Below are 21,118 nucleotides of genomic sequence, written 5' to 3'. Positions count from 1 at the left end.
TGAATGATAAAAATTCAAAACAAAACATTAGGTTTAAACCCAAATACATCACTAGTTGTGTTAAATATCAACAGACTAAGCACTTAAGTTAAATGACAAAGATCTCCAACTACATTTTAAAAACCCAACTATGTGCTATTTATCCAAAAAAATAAACATTTAAAATATAATCAATAACCAAATATAAGCTGATGTAGTTTTGTTAATATCAGACAAAACAAATTTGTTAGAGAAAAGGCAAATTTTATAATGATATTATTCAACTTACTAACAAAAAAGGATTCAATTCTCCTGGTAGATATAAACATTTCGATCTTGACCTTTTGGGGGAGAGTCGGGGAGTGTGTGTGTGTGTGTGTTGTGTGTATAAAGTGAAAGAACTAAAAGAAGAAATAATATAAAGCCAAAATTATCATGATCATTTTATTTTAAATATACCTCTCTTAGTTGAAAAAACAAAACCCAGTAAAATATATAGTTTTAGTTTACAAACTTGATATTAATGGACAAATTAGTTTGTCTGTCTCAATAGTGGACACCATGATGTATTGGTCTTTATATAGATTTTGTAATGGCTAAATTAAGCTAATTAAGATTTTGTAATGACTAAGCTAAGTTTACAAACTTGAATTAGTAAACTTTAAAACACTGCATTCAGTGTTACAATACAGAATATACTGACTTATACTTATAAAATACTTAAACATTTACTAGGTATGGGGTCAAAAAATAAATTCAAATATAAGTGGAGTCACACATAATATGTTTTCTGACCACGGAACAAATAAATCAGATAACAAAAATAAAAAGATAAGGAAATCCTTACATGATTGGAAATTAGGAGGTGAAAGGAGAAGAGACTGGGGTCCCACAATTTCCCTCAATCACCCAAGGACCCTCACTAGACTCCACCTTTTAAAGTCCCAGCATCTTCCAATAGTGCCTCCTCACTGGGTGCCAAGCCATAACACGTGGGCTTTTGGGGGACATCCCAGATCCAAAGCCCAGCAGGCCGCTGCCTTCGAGACTCAGCTTGGTCCTGTGGCATCGAGCATGAGTGAGTCCGTCTGGTTTGGCCTGTCTGGGGGCTGGTGCAGGAGCCCAGGTCAAAGCGAAGGCCTCTGCCATCTTGGTGTAGGGCCTGCAGCCTGGCTCAGCTGATTTATCAGCTCCAAAAGGCTCACAAAGAAGAAATAATAATAATACAAAGTAGGAAAACAGTTCAACTTTATAATAGATAAGAATATACAAAATGTGCAGAAACAAAATAAAAGTAATAAAGCTTCAAAATGCAAATATTACAAAGCAAAGATGAAAATTAAAGATAAGCAACCATTCAAAAAAGATTTTTAAAAAGGATATTAAATGCAAGAAAAGGAAATAGGTATAAAAGAAAAAAGCAGAAATGAATGAAGTAGAAAATACAAGATCAACAAAATCCAAAGTTTCTCAGAAAACACTAATAAAATTGATTACCTTCTGGTGACAATGATGGAAATTGGACAGCTAACAAACTAATAAAGAATGAAAAAGGGTACACGAACTATAGATACTATAGACATTACAATATTTGACAGTACTATAATTATTAAATAAATTAAATCTGTAATTGCAAACCTACCAAAAAAGAAATTCTAAACACTAGATGATTTCCTTGATGGTGGGAATTGTATTAAACATTTGAGAAATAAATTATCACCCTACATAAACTTTTCAAAAGAAGACAAAAAATTGAAAGGCAAGTCACTTGCAAATAGTAATGAACTACAATCAAAATATGAGTTTTTACATGATTGCTGGTTACAATGTTATATCTTAAACAATAACAAAAAGAACAAACAATTATATATCTAGGAATAAACTAAGAAAAATGCATAAAACCTTTACAAAGAAAATGACAAAACTTTACTGAGAGATCCTAATAAACAATTTAAAAATTTCTTGGGTTAGAAGGATAAATATTATAACGGTATCAGTTCTCCCCAAATTTAGTCCAAGTCATAATTCCAAGGTATTTTTGAACTAGAAGAACATAAGTTAAGTCTATATTATATGAAATATGCAAAAAAACCAAAGTTATAAAATCTTAAGGCATGAAAGAGGCAGAAGCAATTACTTGATTCCATCTCTTTTGCAACATCTGTGCCTTATTCGTTGTTCCAAAGCAAGTACGGTGGATGGCATGCAGTAGGGGACACCATTTACTCAACTAAGCGGAATTTTTCCAGTCAGTAATTTATCCAGTTTATATTATTTCCACCAAAATTTGTATCCTATGGATACTCTGAGGTAAAGGTAAGAGGGAAGTAACATTCTGAACACAAATGTTTACTAAGTGTACAAATTAGGTGCTAAACAGATTTTAAATTTATTTTCTAGATTTAAAACTCCCTACCCACTAGTATTTCTTCATAAGCTATCCAAATATTGAAAGTATCCAAATATTGATCCCCTTTGGACCATTTAAATTTGTCTTTATAACATTTCGGTTCTCCTCAAAGGTATCAACACTAAGAAATCCAAATTTAACATACCCATAAATAAAGGATAAATGTACTGAGAAATTTTGATATTTTTATTTTTCACTGAGTACAAACACTATATTTAGAAATACATAAACAAATAGTTCTGTAAACAGAATATTGTCAGACAGCAAAATCCCTTGCCTAAGAACAAAATATGTAATTGGAAACAAAGTATTAAATCATCAGGTAGTAGGATATCCCATTCTAGTTTAATAAAACATAGTGATTATAAAACATTAAAATAGTTCATTTTTTAGTATATGTTGAGCTTCGGTTACTTGATATATCCTTATATTTATGCTTTTAAAATCAAGACACAAAAATATAAAATTACATAGAATATTATAGAAATACAATAACATTGTTTCTATAATCCCATTATGGACATAATTCTTTTTCCTTCCTTAAGATCACTCAGGAACATGGGTAAAGAGTGACCAGCAATAAAATAAAATATACAAATACACCATATAAAGACATGAGTATTTTCATTTTCAAGCAAAAACTTCACAAATGTTGTTCAGAAAATTGAGTTACTAGCAAATCAGAAACTATAATTCAATATTAAAAGTCTGAATAGTGTGTTCAAAATCTTCCAAAATGTCAAACCATGGAATAATTTACAAGTATTTATTTAAGTTGCTTCATTCTAGAAAAACTTCAAATTAAATGGTGAAGTTGTACACTTGTCTATATCCATAGACAGATACATAGAAACACGTATTTATGCACAAGTGTGCAACATATGCCCAATTCTTTTGGCAGAAAGAGTCTGATGTGGTCAGTGTCCATCTTGGATCAAAGAGCTATATGGTGAGGACCACAGAGTGCATACCACATTAGGCATGCCCACAGAACAAGAAGGCATGTAACTTACTGGCAGCCACCACGAAAAGTACTGAATTTAAACAATACAGCTTCCAAGTTCCAAGATATCTCTCTCTCTCTCTCTCTCTCTCACACACACACACACACACACACTCTCACACTCACACTCACACAGCATTTTTCCCAAACTGGCAAAAAGAGTAAAAATGACTTGGGGATAGTAGAAGGCCACTGCAAAAAAAATAACATTGTCTCATACTATGAAAAATCGTTTTCTTTGCTTTTAATTCCTAGTTTAACAAAATCAAAAAATCAGTTTGATGTTTGTCTTTCTTTGTTACTTCTTTGTAACTTTAACCTCTCCTTAAAAAAAAAAAAAACTTAACAAATGAGCTCATCGGTTACTTTTCATTCAATTGATTTTCTCTTCTTTCTGGTAGGCATTAAAAGTATTATTTAGATCTTAAACAGTTATTCAAGTAATAAGGGATCTAATATAAAGAAAAATAGGAAGTCAAAGTAGAGGAAGTCTGAGTAGAGATGACATAGTAAAGCAGTGACTAAAATTTCCACAGTAACAAAACCATCAAATTTTATCTGGGCATATTCGACCAGAGTAAAGGAATACATTTTGTAGGCTCCTTATATCCAGGTGCAGCTATATGCCTAAATTCTAGACAATCTGAGATCTAAACAAAGTGACCTATGGCAGTTTCCAGAAATCCAGAAACTGTCCTTGAAATACATGAAAGAAGTGCTCAACAAATTTCAATCCTATTTCTCACTGAAAATCCAAGCGACCACATAAGATTTAGCATTGTAATTTGAAAACAGTTTTAATGCAACATCATCTGCAGTTTACCAAGGAGATCACACATGAATTTAATTCCAAATTTGCTTTCTTTCAAAAAACTTTTCGTTTTTATTACGGTAAAAAAATTCACATAACAAACACTGGGCATTGAACCCAGGACTTTGCACACCTTAGGCAAGTATTCTACAACTGAGTCACATCCCCAGCCGCAAATTAACCATTTCTTTGAGGGAGGAACTGGGGATTGAACTCAGGGGCACTTGATCACTGAGTAACATTCCCAGCGCAATTTTGTATTTTATTAAGAGACAGGGTCTCATCCACCAACACGGAGACTTTCTACCGGTCCCGTTCTTAGTGCTCGAATGTCCCAACCTGAAGCTGAAGCCGCTGCCCTGGGTGCACATGCCGATGGCCATGACGGTGTACACTCTGATGGTGGTGTCTTATTTCCTCATCACCGGAGGAATAATTTATGTTGTTATTGTTAAACCACCGAGTGTTGGCTCTATGACTGATGAACATGGGCATTAGAGGCCAGTAACTTTCTTGGCCTACAGAGTAAATGGACAATATATCATGGAAGGACTTGCATCCAGCTTCCTGTTTACAATGGGGGGTTTAGGTTTCATAATCCTGGACTGATCCAAAGCACCAAATATTCCAAAACTAAATAGATTTCTTCTACTATTCACTGAATTCGTCTGTGTCCTACTGAGCTTTTTCATGGCTAGAGTATTCATGAGAATGAAACTGCCGAGCTATCTGATGGGTTAGAGTGTCTTTTGAGAAGAAATCAGTGGATTCTGGATTTGCTCCTGTTGATGAAGTATTAAAGGCTGTACCAGTCCTCTACTACGAAATGTGGAAAAGAATAAAAAGCAGCAGTAAAAGTATCAAGTGAAAATATAGGAAGTATATGAAAGCTTGGACTAGAATTTCTTGGTATCAGAGACAAGTATATCACAGTATTTTTTTCCTGCTGACCTGTTGTACCAACAATGTTAAGTGTCATTTTCTTAGTTTTTCATTTTGTAAATATACTGTTCTTGTAAAATTATAATACTGAATAAAGTGATTACAACCCCCTTTAACATTTTTTGGAGATATTTCTGATTTTCAGAAGTTAATGTAAAATCAGGAAGCAAGATCTCTGAGAACTCTGTACTGCTGATCCGCTTCATTGATGGTGCTTTGCCTTTAAACAGTGTGTGGGATAGTACGTTATTTCACATATGTATGCAAGACTGTTTCCTCAACAGTAAGATGTATGAAAGGAGCAGAAATAAATAATTTTTCTAATAAAAGAGAGAGAGAGAGAGAGAAAGAGACAGAGAGAGAGAGAGACTCACTGAGTTACTTAGCGCCTCACTTTTGCTGAAGCTGGCTTTGAACTTGTGATCCTCCTACCTTAGCCTCCTGAGCCACAGGGATTACAGGCGTGCACCACCACACCCAGCTCCAAATTAACCATTTTTAAGTGTATAATTTTTTGACATTTGAAATATTCATAATATTATGCACCATTGTCTCCATCTAGTTTCTAAATATTTTCCTCATCCTAAAGGAAACTGCATCAATACCAGTCCAACTATAAATCTGCTTTATGTCCTTACATTTGGCTATTGACTCTAGTTTATATAAACTGAACCCTAAAATACATGACCTTTTGTGTTTAGCTTCTTTTATTTAGCACAATGTTTCTGAGGTTTGCCCATGTTGTAGCATGTCTTCAGAATATTCTCTTTTTATGACTGAATAATATTCTGTTATATGTATATACCACATTTGGCTTATTATCCATGCCTCAGCTGATGGATATTTTGGGGTTTTTTATACCTTTTGGCTGTTATGAATACTGCTGCTTTGAACAGTTTAACCTATATGACAGCAGAATACATTCAATTCTTATTACACATAAAAAGCACAATTTTTCATATCTCTGGTTGTATACACAGTCTATTCACAACAATTCAAGTCTTCATACCTATACTTTGGATAATAATGATCATCACATTCACCATCATTAATAACCCCATGACCCTTCCTTCCCCTCCAACACCTCTTCCCTATCTAGTGTTCGTCTATTCCTCCCATACTCTGCTCCCTATGCCACTATCAATCGGCCTTCTTATAACATTTGGCTTTTTGGGATTGGCTAACTTCATTTAGCATTATCTTCTCTAACTCCATCCATTTACCTGCAAATGCCATGATTTTATTCTCTTTTATTGCTGAATAATATTCCGTTGTGTATATATACCACATTTTCTTTAACCAACAGATTAGATCACTTGGAAGAAAGAATATCAGATAATAAAGACAAAGTATACAATCTGGAAAATAAAGTTGATCACATAGTGAAGAAACCATGAACAGAACATGCAAGAATGATGGGACAGCAACAAAAGAACAAATCTAAAAGTTCTTGGGATAGAGGAAGGCACAGAGTTTCAAACCAAAGGAATGCACAGTCTCTTCAATGAGATAATATCAGAAAATTTCCCAAGCATGAAGAATTAGAAAACCAAATACAAGAGGCTTGCAGGACACCAAATGTACAAAATTCAACAGATCTACACCAAGGCATACTATAATGAAAATGCCTAGCATACAGAATAAGGATAGAATATTAAAAATCACGAGAGGAGTCAGATCACATATAGGGGGAGACCAATTCATATCTCAGCAGATTTTCAACCCAGACCCTCAAAGCCAGGAGACAGTGGAACAACAACATATACCAAGCTCTGAAAGAAAATGGATGCAAACCAAGAATCTTATATCCAGCAAAACTAAACTTCAGACTGGATGATGAAATAAAAACTTTCCATGATAAACAAAAGTTAAAAGTATACAACTAGAAAGCCTGCACTATAAAACATCCTCAGCAAAATATTCCAAGAAGAGGAAATGAAAAACAATGATGAAAATCAGCAGAGGGAGGGATCACACTAAAGGAAAATCTAATCAAAGGAGAAACAAAGTCACATTAAATACCAAAAATATACAAAAATGGCTGGGAATACAAATCATGTCTCAATAATAACCCTGAATGGCAATGGCCTAAACTCACCAATCAAAAGACATAGCCTGGCAGATTGAATTAAAAAAAAAAGACCCAACAATATGCTGCCTCTAAGAAACTTTTCTCATAGGAAAAGACATCCACAGACTGAAGGTGAAGGGTTGGGAAAAATCATACCACTCACAAGGACTGTGGAAGCAAGCAGGGTTTCTATCCTCATATCAAATAAAGTAGACTTTAAACTAAAGTCAATCAAAAAGGATAAAGAAGGTCACTACATACTGCTCAAGGGAACCATACAACAAGACGACTTAACATTTATAAATATATATGCTCCAAACAATTGAGCATCTGCGTTCAAACAAACTTCTCAAGAGCCAAACAGACCACAACACAATGATTTTGGCTGACTTTAACACACCTTTTCATCACTAGATAGATCTTCCAAACAAAAGCTGAACAAAGAAACTATAGAACTCAATAATACGTAGACTTAATTCACATATATATAATATTTATTTCATCTTCAACGAGAATACATTTTCTTCTCAGCAGCACATGATTCTTCTCTAAAATAGAACATATACTATGCCACAAAGCAACTCATAGCAAATATAAAAAAGTTGAGATACTACCTTGCATTCCATCGGATCAAAATGGAATGAAATTAGAAATCAATGATAAAATCCATTTCAACACCTGGAGACTAAATAATATGCTACTGAATGATAAATGGGTTGCAAAAGACATCAAGGAGGAGATTTAAAAATTTTTAGAGGTGAATGAGAACAAAGATACAACATATTGAAATCACTGGGACACTATGAAAGCAGTTCTAAGAGGAAAGTTCATTGCATGGAGTTCATTCAATAAAAGAAGAAAAAAATCAATAAATAAATGACTTAACATTACATCTCAAAGCCCTAGAAAAAGAAGAATAAATCAACACCACAAGCAGCAGAAGACAGGAAATAATTGAAATCAGAGCTGAAATCAATGAAATTGAAACAAAAGAAACAATTGAAAAAATTGACAGATATCAAAACATATCAAAAAGATCATGCACCACTATCAAGTGAGATGCAAGATTGGTTCAACATATAGAAATCAATAAATGTAATTCATTACATCAATAGACTCAAAGATAAGAATCGTATGATCACCTCAATAGATGCAGAAAAACACCCCTTTATGTTTAAAACACTAGAAAAACTAGGGATAACAGGAACATATCTCAACATCATAAAGGCTATCTATGCTAAGCCTCAGGCCAACATCATTCTAAATGGAGAAAAATTGAAGGCATTCCCTTTAAAAACTGGAAGAAGACAGGGATGCCCTTTTTTTACCATTTCTATTTAACATAATTCTTGAAACACTGGCCAGAGCAATTAGACAGATGGAAGAAATTAAAGGGATACACATAGGGAAAAGAAGAACTCAAATTGGCACTATTTGCTGATGATATGATTCTATACCTAGAAGACCCTAAAGGTTCCACTAGAAAACTTCTAGAACTAGTAAATAAATTCAGCAAAGTAGCAGGATATAAAATCAATATCCATAAATCAAAAGGCATTTCTGTATATCAGTGACAAATCGTCAGAAAGGGAAACCAGGAAAACTATCCCATTTATAATAGTCTCAAAAAATATATATATAATACATGAATCAAATTAATGAAAGACGTAAAAGATCTACCTAATGAAAATTAAAGAACCCTAAAGAAAGAAGTCAAAGAAGACCTTAAAAATGAAAAGATCTACCTTGCTCTTTGATAGGCAGAATTAATATTATATAAACGACCATACTTCCAAAAGCACTATACAGATTTAATGCAATTCTTATCAAAATCCCAATGACATTCCTCATAGAAATAGAAAAGGCAATCATGAAATTCATCTGCAAAAATAAGAGATCCAGGATAGCTAAAGTAATCCTTAGCAGAAAGAATGAAGCAGGTGGCATCACTATACCAGAGTTTAAACTATACTACAGAGCAATAATAACAAAATCAGCATGGTATTGGCACCAAAACAGAGTGGTAGACCAATAGTACAGAATAGAGGACACAGAGACTAACCCACAAAATTACAGTTATCTTATATTAGATAAAGGTGCCAAAAACATGCACTAGAGAAAAGATAGCCTCTTCAACAAATGGTGCTGGGAAAACTGGAAATCCATATGCAAGCAAATGAAATTAAACCCCTATCTCTCACCATGCACAAAACTCAACTCAAAATGGATCAAGGACTTAGGAATAAAACCAGAGACCCTGCATCTAATAGAAGAAAAAGTAGGCCCTAATCTCCATCATGTGGGAGTAGGCTCAAACTTCCTTAATAAGACTCCTATGACGCAAGAATTAAAATCAAGAATCAATAAATGGGATGGACTCCCAACTAAAAAGTTTCTTCTCAGGAAAACCATCTGTGAGGTGAATAGAGAGCCTATATCTTGGGAGCAAATCTTCACCCCTCACACATCAGACAGAGCACTAATCTCTGGGGTATATAAGGGTATATAAAGAACACAAAAAGCTAAGCACCAAAAAAACAAGTAACCCAATCAATAAATGGGTCAAGGACCTGAACAGACACTTCTCAGAAGAGAATATACAATCAATCAACAAGATGAAAAAATGTTCATCATCACTAGCAATTTGAGAAATGCAAATCAAAACCACTCTAAGATTTCATCTCACCCCAGTCAGAATGGCAGCTACTATGAAGACAAACAACAAAAAGTGTTGACAAGGATGTGGGGGAAAAGGTACACTCATACACTGCTGGTGGGACTGCAAATTGGTGCTGCCAATAATGGAAAGCAGTATGGAAATTTCTTGGAAAATTGGGAATGGAACCACCATTTGACCCAACTATCCCTCTCCTCGATCTATACCAAAAGGACTTAAAAACAGTATACTACAGGGACACAGTCACATCAATGTTCAAAGCAGCACAATTCACAATAGCTAAACTGTGGAACCAACCTAGATGCCCTTCAATAGATACAGGGATAAAAAGAATTGTGGCATATATACACAATGGAATATTACTCAGCAATAAAAGAGAATAAAATCATGGCATTTGCAGGTGAATGGATGGAGTTAGAGAAGATAATGCTAAGTGAAGTTAGCCAATTCCAGAAAACCAAATGTCTAATGTTTTGATATAAGGAAGCTGATTCATAGTGGGATAGGGAGAGGGAGCATAGGAGAAATAGCTGAACTCTAGATAGGGCAGAGGGGTTGGAGGGGAAGGGAGAGGACATGGGGTTATAAATGATGGTGGAATGTGATGATCATTATTATCCAAAGTACATGTATAAAGACATGAATTGGTGTGAATATACTTTGTATACAACCAGAGACATAAAAAATTGTACTCTATATGAGTAATAAGAATCTCAATGCATTCCTCTGTCACATATAAATTTAAAAAATAAATAAATAAACTGAAGTATGTTTACTTAAAAGAATCATTAAGAAACTGCAGAAAAATGAACATTTTAAAATAGTAAAACCAAGTCTACATATACCAGGAATTGTAAATAATAACTATTAATAACTGTTAGAATTTATAAACAAATAGGATTTTATTTTTAAAATTTGAAATATATGCTATTTATAAGATAATTTATAAGTATGAAGAAAAACTGAAAGGGATGGAAAAAGCTTTATCTGTTTCATTGTAACTGTATGAACTGGTAACTAAAATATTAATAAAAGGTAAAGTAAGTTTAAAACAATATTATTTGGTTTAAGGAAAGTCACTATATAATGATGAAACTTTCGATCACTAGAAATATACAATAGCTCTAAACTTGTAGGCCCCAATAAACTGCCTCAAAATATTAAAGGAAAAGTCATTAGGAAAAAAAAATAAACAGAGAAAATGACAGATCCACCATTATAAGGAGAGATTTCAATACATAAATTTGTTGGCACTTCAGGCAAACAAAGTAATAAAGTTATATAATAGTACAATGATTATCAACCTTAACCAAATAGATATATTTAAAATAGAAGTTACATATTCTTCTTAATTACATGGAGGTTATTCATAAAAGTTGACCATACATTAGGCCATAAAGTCTCAACCAACATCAAAGAGCTAATATTACATAGACTACATCATTGACCACTATACAATTATATTAGAAGCCACTTTAAAAATGATAATTATCGGCCCAGTGGAAGACTTACAAATCCTGCAAGGAACCAGTCTGAGGTCTCATGGATAAAATATAATCCTAAATGCACAACAATCTTCCACCAGGCAAAAAAAAAAGTAGAAGCAATAGCAGCATGTACCATTATACCCAGGGGATATTTGAATAAAAGAGGATAATGTTCTCTGCTGAATTAAAAAAATCATATATTGTCAACTCACACTTTAGAAATGAGGAAAATGATACTAGAGATAGTTTTGTAACCAGGATTTGAATCCACACTACCTATTTACAGAATCTAGAAATTTAATAACTATTTTGAGATTCTGGTGGGCAATTAATAAATATTTGTCAAATGAATAATAGTTTATCAGGCTTGTTTGAATACAGACCAGAATTGATTAAGAGAAAATAAACAGATTAATTTCCTTCCCCCCCCCCTTTACTCCTAAAGTACAGTTTTATTAGTAATATACAATGATCCAATCTAGGGGCACCAGTCAGTGGCTATAGCATATTAACAGTAGAAAAATCAATTAGTAGAGCAGAAAATTCAAATGAAGTGACCACAAAAACTAAATAGTAATACTTTTTGAGGTATGTTACTCTGACTTCATTTTTAGGATGACAAATTCCTTTTGAAACATCAGGTTAAATAGTTCAGCATAACATACATGGTCTTAAAAGGAAACTTCTTTAGGATATCTACTTACACTCTCATAAAAATATTGCCTTTAAGTTTAAATTTATTTTCTTTAAAGTTAGTTTTCAAATAACAGGTTGAGATATGTTGATTTTCTTTTCTTCAGAATTCCTTCTCTGCTTAAAAAAAAGTGCTAGAAACCTTTAATTTGAGGAACACAAAAGAAAACTAATTTCCTTGAAACTTTTCACTATGTGGATATTATAAATTCTTGTATCCTGAGCAAATGGTGGGAGGGGTGGGGAATAACCAAAGGTTTCCAATAAAGTGTTTCTTTCATGTCTTAATACTTCTTTGGAAAAGTACTACAGTCAGTTAATTGCTCTTGATTACAAAAAGAAATCACTTTATAGAGAGGAATAAAAACTACATACAGTAAGAATTGTAGTCTTTATTCAACAGCAGTGTTGTGATAGAAGGTCGTGAAATAGAAGACACAATAGAATGCCAAAACATTCCTCCCATCCAATGGAAACATTATGGCCACTGTCCAACACCTCCCTATCTGTCCCACCTTGCCCCCCAGTCTCTGGTAACCACAATTCTCTGAACTTTCCACATCTAATTTTTTTATTCCATATGTGAATGAGATCAGCTGGTATTTGTCTTTATGTACCTGGTTCATTTCACTTAATGTGCTCCAGGCTTTAGATTCTCATAAATGATAGAACTTCATCATTTTTTACAGGTAAATCCTATTTCTTTGTTTATACATGTTTGTTTATACATTCATGTATAAACAATATTTATTTATGTATACATGTTTCTTTATCCATTCATCTGTTGATGGACAGTTGGGTTGATTCCACATGTTATCTACTGTGATAACATAGATATAACATATTTATTCTGCAATAAACAGGGGAGGCAGGTGTTTCTTTGAATACTGATTTGATCTCTTTTGGATAAAATGAATAGTGGGATTTGCTGGATAACGGTAGTTCTGCATTTATTTATTCATTCATTTATTCATTCATTCATTCATTCATTTATTTTTCAGGAACTTCCATACTGTTTTCCCTAATGGCTATACTAATTTACATTCCTATTAACAGAGTATGCGTTCCCCGTTTCTCCATGCTGTCATCAGCATTTAATTTTTACTTTGATATCAATCATTCTACCAGGTATGAAGTGCTATCTCATTGTGATTTGCATTTCCCTGGTGACTACTGATAGTGAACATTTTTTCATACACTTCCTGGTTTTTTGTAAAATGTCTACTCATGTCCTTTGCTCATTTTTTTTCAATTGGGTTTTTTAACTATTGAGCAGTTTTAGTTCTTTATATATTTTGGATATTAGCTCCTTATCACAGGTATGATTTGCAATATATTCTTCCATTTTGTAGGCTGTCTTTTCACATTGCTGATAGTTTCCTTGACTATGCAAATGTATTTTACTTTAATGTTATCCCATTTGCCTATTTTATCTTTTGATGACTGGGCTTCTTGGACACAAAAAATTTTTGCCCAGGTCAATATAATGGAGGTGTTCCTTTGTTTTCTTCTAGAACTTTCACAGTTTCAAGTCTTACATTTAACTCTTCAATCCGTTTTGAGCTGATTTTTATATACAGTGTGACAGAGGTTTAGTTTCATTCTTTTACATATGGATATCTAGTTCTCTCAGCACCATTTATGGAAAGCACTATCTTTTCTCTATTTTGTGTTCTTGTGGCTGTTTATGTGAATACCATATTATTTAGATTACTACAGCTTTGTAGTCTATTTTGAAAATAGACTTTTTCCTTTGTGTCAAGATTATTTTGCCTATTAGAGAGATCCTTTACAGATCCAGAAGAATTTTAGGAAAGAGTTTTCTATTTCAGTGAAAAATGCCATTGGAATTTTGGTAAGAAATTGGATTGAATCTGTAGGTGACTTTGGGTGTATGAACTATGAACAATTTTTATAATATTAGTTCTTCCAATCTATGAACACAGGATATCTTCCCATTTATTTGCATCTTCAATTACTTGAATAAATGCGTTAAATTAGTTTTCAGTATTCAGATCTTCTACTTCTGTGGTCAAACTTATTCCAAAGTGGGGTTTTTATTTTTTAGGGTTTTTTTTTGTTTTGTTTTATTTATAATAGTTATACTTCATTAAGCGTATAATTCAATGCTGTGAATTTTTACGTGTTGATTTTGTATTATGCAACTCTATTGAGTTCACTTATTAGTTTCAACAGGTTTTTGGTATCATTACAGAAATTTCTATAAGATAATGTTGTCTGCAAACAGAGACAATTTCTTCCTTTCCAATTTGGATGTCTTTTATTTCCTTCTTTTGTGGAACTGTTCTGTAAATGTAAGAGGCAAGAGTAGTATCCTTATTTTGTTCTTTACCTTAAAGGAAAGGCTTTGAACTTTTCACCACTGAACATGGTATCAACTATGGGCTCATCATAAACCACCTTTACAGAGTTGGGGTACATTCTTATCAGACCTAATTTGTTGAAAGTTTTTAACATGAAAGGATATTGAATCTTGTCATGTACCTATTCCGAACCTATTGAAATCATCATATGGTTTTTGTCGTTCTGTTAAAGTGCTGTGTCATATTTATTGATTTGCATATGATGAATTCCAAGGATAAAATCCACTTGATCACAAAGAGTGGTCCTTTTAATATGCAATGGAATTTGGTTTGCTAGCGTTTTGTTGAGGATTTAAACATGTACATTCATCAGGGAAATTAGTCTGTAATTCTCTTGTAGTGGCCTCTCTGACCGTGGTATCTGCATAATGCTGGTCTTATTCAATGAATTTGGAACATTCTCTCCTCTTCAGGTTTTCTTTTTTTGTTTTTTTTAGGTTTGAGAAGGGATTTCATTAACTGTTTGGTAGAATTTAGCAGTGAAACCATCAGCTCATTGGCTTTTTTTTTTTTTTTTTTGATGAGGCTAGTTTTGGGTTTTTTTTTGTGTATGTGTATGTGTTTGTTCCTAATTTTTTGTTTTCCTGATTCAATCTCCTTCCTCTTTATTGATCTGATCATATTTTCCATGTCTACATGATTTGGGCTTGGTAGATTGCATGTGTCTAGGAATTTATTGATTTATTCTGGATTATGCAATCTTCTGGCATAAACTTGTTCACAGTAATGTTTTCATCCTTTGCATTTCTGTAGTATAAGTTGAAATGTCTCCTCTTTCATTTCTGATTTTCTCTGTGTGTATGTCTTCATTTTTGGTCTTAGTCTGCTAAAGTTTGTAGATTTTTTTTTTTAAACAACTCTTTTCTTGATCATTTCTATTTTTTCTCTATTTTATTTATTTCTTCATAATCTTTATTATGTATTTCCTTCTAAGTTTGGGCTTAGTTTTTACTTTTTCCAGTTCTTTGATGGGAATCTACTTTTTTGATTTAGGCATTTGATTGTTATAAACTTCCCTCTTAGAACTGCTTTTGCTTAATCATGTGTTTCTATTTTCACTGTTAAGGTATTTTAAATTCTCCTTTTAATTTCTTCTTTGATCCACTGACTCTTTAGGGCATACTGTTTAATTTATATTTAATTGTGAATTTTCCAAAAATTCCTATTACTGATTTCTAGTCTCACACTATTGTGGCTGGAAAAGATACTTAAGAAGATTTAATCTTCTTAAATTCATTAAAATTTGTTTTGTGGCCTAACATGATTCATACTGGGGAACCTTTCATGTCCACCTAGGAAGAATGTTCTGTACTGGTTTGTTAGGATGATTTGATTTAAAGTATTATATAAATCCAATATTTGATTTTCTTTCTAGATTATCTGTCCATTGTGAAAGTGGTATACTGAAAATTTCTAGTCTTACTGCATTGCAGTCTAAGGTAACTGAAGAAGGCATGTTGAAGGCCAAGACAGGCTGAAAGCTAGGCCAAAAGCTAGCCCTCTCACACCAAAAAACAAAGTTATAAATGGCCAAAGAAATGTTCTTGAAGGAAATTTAAAATGCTACTCTGGGGAACGTATGAAGGACAAGATAGTAGAAGAAACTTATTACTGACAGGGACAAAATGTGAATGGCTGAATAAAAGATCAAACCAGCCACAACATTACCTAATCCAGAGCAAGGCTCCAATTCTCTTCAATTATGTGAGAGCTGAGGCAGGCATAGAAGAAAAGTTTGATGCTCGAAGAGGTCAGTTCATGAGGTTTCAGTCTCTTCAACATGAAAGTTAAGATGAGGCAGCAAGGGGTTTTACAGAAGCTGCAGCAAGTTATCCAAAAGGTTTATATAAGGTGATTATATGGTTATAGATTTCAATGTAGACAAAATAGCCTTGTACTAGAAAATATCATTTAGGACTTTCATAGCTAGAGAGTAGAAGTCAATACCTGACTTCAAAGCTTCAAGTGACAGGCTTACTCTAGCATTAAAGTCCAATGCAGTTGGTAACTTTTAAGTTGAAGTCAATGCTCACTTATCATTCTGAAAATCCTAGGGCCCTTAAGAATTATATTCAACTTATTCTGACTGTGCTCTATAAATGAGAACAACAAAACGTGGATGACAACACAATTGTTTATAACAACATTTATTGAATATATTAAATCCACTTTTGAGACCTACTGTTTAGGGGGAAAAAAGATTATTTTCAAAATATAGCTGCTCTTGATAATAACCCAAGAGCTCTGATGAACATGTACATCAAGATTAATGTTTTTATACCTGTTACTACACCATTCATTCCACATTCCACAGATCAAGGAGCAATTCTGGCTTTGCCACAGTGATTCCCTTATGAATCTGGGCAAAATAAACAGAAAACTTTCTGAAAAGGTATCACCATTCTACATATCATTATGAACACTTGTAATTCATAGAGGAAGTTAAAACATTAACAAAAGTTTGGAAGGAGTCCAATCTTTATGGATGACTTTGAAGAGCTCAACAATTCTGTAGAGGAAGTAACTATATATATGGTAGAAACAGCAAGAGAACTAGAAATAGAAATGGAGTCTGAAGATGCAACTGAACTGCTGCAATCTCATCATAAAACTTTAATGGATAAGGAGCTGTTTTTCACTGGATGAGCAAAGAAAATTGTTTCTTGAAATGGAATCTATTCTTTGTGAAGATGCTGTGAACACTGTTCAAAGGACAATAAAGGCTTTAGAATATTGTATCAACTTTGTTGATAAAGCAGTGACAAGGTTTGAGAGAACTGATACCAACTTTTAAAGAAGTTCTACTGTGAGTAAAATGCCATCAAATAGCACTGCATGCCACAGAGAAGTCTCATAAAAAGAGACCATCAACATGACAACCATCGCTGTTACTTTAAGAAATTGCCACAGCTACCACCCTGACCAGTCACCACCATTGACTTCAAAGCAAGATCATCCACCAGCAAAACAATTATGACTTGCTGAAGGCTCACATGATCATTAACATTTTTTGACAATCTAGTATTTTAAAATTAAAGTATGTTCATTTTTTAGACATAATGCTATTACATACTTAACATAACTATAGTACAATATAAACATGACTTTTATATACATGGGGAAATAAAAAAAAATCACGATTTACTTTATTGCAATATGTTTGCTTTATTGTGATCATCCAGAACTGAACCTGCAATATCTCCAAGGTATGCCTATAAGTTTTTAAATTTTCTTTCAGGATCCTCTCTGTCTCAGATTTTTGATAGTTCGATTTTAATGTTTTGGTGTAGTCGTATTTGAGTTGACTTGTAAGTAGAATCTTCTGACTTTCCTGTACCTTGATATTTGTATCTTTCCTGACATTTAGAATGTTTTCAGCTACAATTCATTTTTCTTCTCATTTTCAGAATCCTGTAATATGAACATTTGCTCTTTTGATGCTATGTCATTAACCATATCAGGTTTCTTCATTACTTTCCTCTTTTTTCACTTGACTGTATATTTTCTAACCTAACTTTGAATTCATATTCCTTCTTTTCCTTGACCAGTTTTGCTATTGATACTCTCTACTGAATATTTCACTTTAGTCACTGTATTTTTCACTTTGAGAATCTTTTTTTTTTAAATAACTTCAATTTCCTGGTTAAATTTCTCTTTGGTAACTTATTCTTTTTTTAATATTTATTTTTTAGTTTTAGGTGGACATATCTTTATTTTACATTTATGTGGTTCTGAGGATCGAACCCAGTGCCTCGTGCATGCTAGGCGAGCGCTCTACCACTGAGCCACAACTCCAGTCCCGTGGTTATTTATTCTTATTCAATCTTTTTGTTCAACTCATTCTCTGTATTTTCTTGAAGTTCACTGACCTTTAAAATGATTCTTTTGAATTGTCAGACATTTCATATATTTCCATTTTTTTAATTCAGCTACTAGTGTTCTTTTGGTGGTGACATGTATCCTTGCTCTTTTGTATTTTGATGTTTATACATTTGATGAAGTTGTTACCTCTTCTAGCAATTACAGACTAGTTTCACTATTACACAAACTTCCCCTGTAGGGCTGTGTAAGAATGCTTGTTGGATGGGATGCAGCAATTCCAGAACAAGCTAGATCACCACTGTGTAGCAGTGTGCATGGTATGTGTGTGCAGCTCTATCAGCTGAGGTTGGTGTTGTTGAAGATTATAGGGATCTTTAACAGCCCAAACTGGACGTACATGGTGGCAACAAGACTTGTTGGGATCTTAGGTGGTTATGATTCCTCAGATCCTCTCACTGTCTTTCTCTCACCGGAGAAGTTGTAGGCAAGGAAATCCTACTTGGCACTGTAAGGATCTTATAATGACTCAGATAGTATTGCTCCACAAAGCTATGTAATATTAAACTATAAGTAAAGGTTTTTCTTATATATCTTTCTTTTTCATGGTCCTCTCTATACAATACATAGCAAATTCATTATTTTTTTCTTTCTTCTTCTCCTTAATTTACGTATTTTTTAATGCTGGGGATTGAATCCAGGGGCACTTACTACTAAGATACACACCCAGCCCTTTTTATTTGCTAAAGTTCAAAGCTCAACAAGTGATAAAACCAGAATTCAAACTTGTTTAACTTCAGAGTCCTCAAGTTCTCCTCTCTCCATTGTTTGCTGCTTTCATCCCATTTTTCCTTACCTCTATTATGGAAGAAATTAAGATAATAAGGAACTTTTCTTAACAGCCTATAAATCTGATAGAAATTCTCTAGTTAAAACAAAATTTTCCTTTCTAAAGTATAACATAAAATTTAGACAACTCAGTGTAACACAGAACTAGGGACCATGTACTTCTTAAAGCCAGTTCCCCCCCCACACTATAAACAAATGATACTATAGATAACATCAACTATGAATATAAACAATTGTGTATAAACTATCTATAGAAAGATAGCAGTTTAAATAACTTTTTATTTTTCTGTGGTTTCCTTCTAAAGGAGTCAATACTATAATCACAAAAGCATCAAATACAAACATACATAAAAACCACTCATTTTACAAAATGATTCAAAATGTAAATAATCCAGAATTTTCAAGTGGTTTTTTTTAATGTGTCAGTGGAAGTTAAGCACTTTACATATATACAGCAGTACTATGTGATTGGTCCTATTATCATTCCCATTTTACAGAAGAGGCAACTGAGACACAGAAAATATTAATTTTCCTAAGGTCATACAGCTAAGAAAGAGTACAGTTGGGATTTAAACCCCAACATAAACCAAGTCTCACAAATTTATAATGTATTTGTCAAATAAATAAGGAGCTATAACCTAGTCATGAGACATAAAAGTTATTCATTCTTCACTTTTTTTATGGTGTTCAGGATCAAACCCAGGGACCTGGGCACAATAGGCAAGTGCTCTACCACTGAGCTATACCACCCAGTTCCAGATATAAGATTTCTAAAGGATTTGCCATAAGTGTATATCACTAGAAGCACTGGACACATATTTATTAAATAAATGAAATTATAGGAAATCAGTGTTATAATTTATAAATTTTATATTAGGAAATTTCCAAACACTGATTTTAATTTAATAAATTATAGCTAAGCCATTCCATTTCCCCATTTTTAGAATCTCAAAACAAATAATGGGATATATACATTTATGAAGATTCACTTTTAGTAATCTTTTTCTTTATTACACTGTAACTTTGTTAGCTTTAAGATTTAAGATAGCAAATAACAAAATTTATAATCATGTAATAAAATGCACAAGGAGTCTCTGACTCAATAAAGTAAGCAAAACACATGGTTTACTTATACGCTGGTCCTATTTTACGCTGAAATATTTTACCCCACGTGTTGACCACTCTACCAAGGAACTGTATTAATCATGAGAGATATGGGGGAAAAATAAGTATGGCATACTAACAAAACTAAAGATGAGGTTTCATTAAACACTGTTTATTTCCTTACTTTTGTTGTTTCGGTAAAATCACTGAATTAACAAATTAATAGGTAGTAAGAATTTGCATTGCTCATTTTATTTTTCCTCTATCATAACTATTTTTTAGACCTCTACTCCTCCCTGGACCTTTATATATATTTTTAGGAAGCAAGCTGTTAATTGTTATCCATAACCAATGGGAAGTGACCACTGTTGTCAGCTTAGTGCAAAATTTTTCTAAACCAATGTCTTATCCAAACTGCATATTGGTATCACTTGCACACTTTTAAAATATATTCAATTCTGAGGTTCTCTCTCAGATCAAAAAAGATAAAATTTCTGGATGTGAGATATCCATACCTGTGCTTTTTGTTTGGTTTATTTTAAATATTCTAATTGTTGCTAATATGCAGCCAGAGTTGGCAAATAACTGTTTTATATCTTCTGTTGTCATACTCAATACTCTCTCACACACTCTCATTTCATGTTAAAACTACACAAATTGTGTTGCATTTACAGCTCATTATCCTTTTCATCAGTAGCACAGTATTCTAAGAAATCTTTCAAATGCAAGGTTAGGTAGTTTTCAATTTTTTTTAAACATAAACAGAACTGTCATAAATATCTATGCACATTCATTTTTGCATTTTTTCCTATAATTTCTTTGGAATAAACTTCCATTCATTAATTCAAAAAGTAATTTAGTGTCAACTGTGTGAAAGTTACCCTTCTAA

General features: G+C 33.0%; 1 protein-coding gene and 1 pseudogene across 1 annotated transcript in view; one reads left to right on the top strand and one right to left on the bottom strand.

The window, feature by feature from the left end:
- The window catches only part of Arid2 (AT-rich interaction domain 2), a 178,291-nt gene that overhangs the window by 102,429 nt on the left and 54,744 nt on the right, over window positions 1–21,118 (bottom strand). The window lies entirely within an intron of this gene.
- On the top strand, window positions 1,054–5,232 carry LOC124087108 (oligosaccharyltransferase complex subunit OSTC-like; annotated as a pseudogene).

Source organism: Marmota monax, unplaced genomic scaffold (genome assembly GCF_021218885.2).
Source record: "Marmota monax isolate L192 unplaced genomic scaffold, Marmota_monax_Labrador192_F-V1.1 WCK01_AAM20220418_F8-fsc00012, whole genome shotgun sequence".
NCBI lineage: Eukaryota > Metazoa > Chordata > Mammalia > Rodentia > Sciuridae > Marmota > Marmota monax.
The sequence above is the reverse complement of the archived record's forward strand: the minus strand, read 5'-3'. Positions and strand labels throughout refer to the sequence as shown.